We start from the raw sequence: 4,093 nt of genomic DNA on the forward strand, positions 1-4,093 counted from the left end.
AGTCCCACAGGCCAAAAAGGCCCGAGAGGACTCCTTCTTCAGCTTGACAGCATCCCTCACCGAAGGTGTCCACCAACGGGTTCAAGGGTTGCCGCCTTGACAGGCACCAACAACCTTGCGGCCGCAGCTCCGATAAGCCGACTCGGCAATGGAGGTACGGAACATGGTCCATTCAGACTCAATGTCCCCCACCTCCCCCGGAACGTGTTCGAAGTTCTGCCGGAGTTGAGAGAGAGTTAAAGCTCGGTCTCACAGGGGACTCCGCCAGACGTTCAAAGCAGACCTTCACTACACGTTTGGGTCTGCCAGGTCTGACCGGCTTCCTCCCCCACCACCGGAGCCAACTCACCACCAGGTAGGGGTCAGTGGACAGCTCTGCACCTCTCTTCACCCGAGTGTCCAAGACATACGGCCGCAGATCTGATGAAACGATGACAAAATCAATCATCGAACTGCGGCCTACGGTGTCCTGGTGCCAAGTGCACATATGGACACCCTTATGCCTGAACATGGTGTTCATGATGGACAATCCGTGACGAGCACAGAAGTCCAACAACAGAACACCACTCGAGTTCAGATCATGGGGGCCGTTCCTCCCAACCATGCCCCTCCAGGTCTCACTGTCATTGCCCACGTGAGCGTTGAAGTCCCCCAGCAGAACAAGGGAGTCCCCAGGAGGGGCACTCTCCAGTACCCCCTCTAAGGACTCCAAGAAGGGTGGGTAATCTGAACTGCTGTTTGGCCCGTAAGCACAGACAACAGTCAGAACCCGTCCCCCCACCCGTAGGCGGAGGGAGGCTACCCTCTCGTTCACCGGGGTAAACCCCAACGTACAGGCGCCAAGATGGGGGGCAACAAGTATGCCCACTCCTGCCCGGCGCCTCTCACCGCGGGCAACTCCAGAGTGGAAGTACGTCCAGCCCCTCTCAAGGACTGGACGTACAGTCCTTGCTTAATATGTATAGCCTAATATTATTCAGAATTAGTCATTATTTATTTATGTTTATATATTTATATAAATATGTATTGATAAGACGAGAGCAGTCTATTAGGCGTCTGTCCTTTTATTATGTCTATGTGAGAAATGGCCCGGTCTACGGAAGACAGGTCCTTCGAAGGCCACGAATATGGACGACCAGAAGAAATAAGCTGTAGCCTTCAGCTAGCTGCCTAGCTTCCATCTCGGTGTTATGTTACTTAGCAACCGTGACAACGTGAAGCACATAGTGGTGAAGGAAAAAAAACGGACTCAAAGTTTTTTTTTTTTACTCTTTACTTCTGAATTACTCTTCACCTTTTGTAATAAAGGCTGTTCATATCTTGCACTCACGAAACAGACAGGAGTCCTTCAGTTTTGGCAACTTTATTTGCCCCACGCTGTATGTATTTTCTTTTTTTGATTTGTTCTTCTCAGAAGCAGCTGGGCACAGAGACAAAGAAAACCATTACAATGTTTCTTCTTCCTCATGCTACAACGTTACAACTGATCAACTGACACACGTCTGCTACCCAACCAATCAGTGATGCACACAGCTCAGATTCTATAATGCTTCTGTGGCTGAACAAAAACGACTGGGCAAATAAAATATATTAAATAAATGAATAGTGTTTTATCCATAAATTTAGAAAAAGAAACCTAATAAAATACTTCTAGGATGCAACACACAGTAAAAAAGAAATCTGTTTGTCTGATTCTAAAATGTTTAAACATGTATAGGAAGGAATGTAAGCAAATTATTCATTTTCAAATACTCTCCAGATCTCAGGTAGTAAGACGTTACAGTTAAATAAAACTATTATGTTCGAAGGCTTAACTTTAATCAGTCAGACCCATTTGCTCAGGAATAAATTAAATACTTTAGTGAACCAAACATTTTTTACAACTATTCCCTGACTTAATATCTGTGTTTCACCTCCACTCATAGGGGGAAAACTGGCGAGTTTTAAAAAAAATTTGCCGGGAGACAAGCGTTCTCTCTCGGTGTACCGAACCTGGAGCGCCCGGCCAGCTGACAGCTGGAGAGGGGAGCCGGCTGTTAATGCAGCGTGAGCACACATCTTCGAAAACGTCAGAGCAATACTGTAAGTGATTTACTGATGAACCAAGCAGATATTTGAGATCTATACATCTACATTCTCACCTAAAAACGTAAAAAAAAAAATCATTTTGTATAATTTTAAGTGTAACACAGCAAAAATAATTTTACCGCCATTGCTGCTTTTCTGAACACCCATTTTAACCCTTGTTGTCTTAACATTCTGTTTACTCCCCTTGTCCTACAGGTCAAAATGACCCGCCCTAACAAAAGCCCCAAAACAAAGCAAATGAATTGAATTTTTAATCTAAAATCTATTTGGCATGATGAAACAATGTTATCAATTCAACTCAATTTAATAATTTTTTTATCATGTATTTTTGTTATACAATACAAAAAGATGATCAACAGTATTTTTTTTCCACAAACCAAGTGTTGTAGCAGTTTTCCTAGGCTTATTATTGTAATTATATAAATGTGAAGTCATTACTTCTGAATAAATTATACTGAAAGGGGAAAAAAGTCAATAATATAGAACTTTTTTGTCAATGGTTCATTTCTTTATATTTTTTTAGTTAGTGAATTATAAAAATGCCTCTTGTAACAAAAAAATTAGCGTGATTTGTGAACAATTTAACATTAGCTCTTATGTTGTGTGAAATATTCAACACAAGATGAAGAAAATCTTCTGCTCAACATAAGTATTAAACATAAGAAGAACATTTCATCTCATGAAGAGGTTCTTCTGCTGAACATCCTCAACACAAGATGAATGTCTTCTGTTCAACATAAGGTGTTGAACTTATAGATATTCTTATGTTGAACATCTTCAACAAAAGCCGAAAAACATCCCATCTTCCCACCCCACGTTGAACTTAAGATGAAGAACAACCCCATGAGATGGAGATGTTCATCTTATGAAGATGCTTTCATGATAAACATCTTCAACATAAGAAGAAAATCATCCTATCCTTCCTACCCATAAGATGAACATCCCACATTGAACACAAAATGTTCAACACAAGATGTTCAAGAAAATCTTCATAACTTGAAGATGTTCTTCACCATATGAAGACGCTCCTACGTTAAACATCTTTGGCCAAAGAATTTGTTCAATATAAAATGTTCGACTTCTTGTGCTGAGCATCCCATGTAGGTCAGTATGTGCAAACATACAACGTAGCACCTGTTGGGACAGTAAAATATGAGAGACCGCATGGGCCAAAACTTACAAACCCTCTCACATTCACTATCAAACTCTTTTACATTCACTGTCAAACTCTCTTACATTCACTGTCAAACTCTCTTACAGAGTTTGATTGCAACGGAAGTTAACTTAAAATTTCAGTTTCTGAAAAGAGAGCGCCATAACTTGTGCTGTCCCGCACATTAAAATTGAGTGCAGGCTGGCTTTCAAGCCATTTCCGAAGAGGCGGCTAGCTGTATCCCACTGATAGATGGGGTTTCTGATGCTGGCTTTCGGCTTCTAAACACTTCTGATAATGCTGACATTACTGTAGTAGCGCTAACGATGTCATTTAAAATATTAGTTGCCTCTGTGAGTCGCTGCCGCTCAGCTATTTTTCTGTCCGTGAAAACCCGCCTACTCCTGCCTGGGGTCCAATCAGAAACTGAAATTTTAAGTTAACTTCCGTTGCAATCAAACTCTGTCAGAGAGTTTGACTGTGAATGTAAGAGAGTTTGATAGCGAATGTGAGAGAGTTTGATAGTACGTGTAAGAGAGTTTGACTGTGAATGTAAGAGAGTTTGATAGTATGTGTAAGAGAGTTTGATAGCGAGTGTAAGAGAGTTTGATAGTGAATGTAAGAGAGTTTGTAAGTTTTGGCCCATGGGGCCTCTCATAGTAAAACGTCTACTAATGGCTCCAGAAAGGAACAAACTAGCAGGGGCGGAGCTAGACTTTTAAAGTTGTGGGGGCCAAGGGGGGGCCAGGACTACCTCTGGGGGGGCAAAATTTAAAATGTGTGTGTGCACATCTATATATCCATCTAGTTGATTACCGTATTTTCCGCACTATAAGACGCACCTAAAAACCT

Source organism: Poecilia latipinna, unplaced genomic scaffold, assembly GCF_001443285.1.
Source record: "Poecilia latipinna isolate Pla-1442-1.1 unplaced genomic scaffold, P_latipinna-1.0 Scaffold544, whole genome shotgun sequence".
Classification (NCBI taxonomy): Eukaryota; Metazoa; Chordata; class Actinopteri; order Cyprinodontiformes; family Poeciliidae; genus Poecilia; species Poecilia latipinna.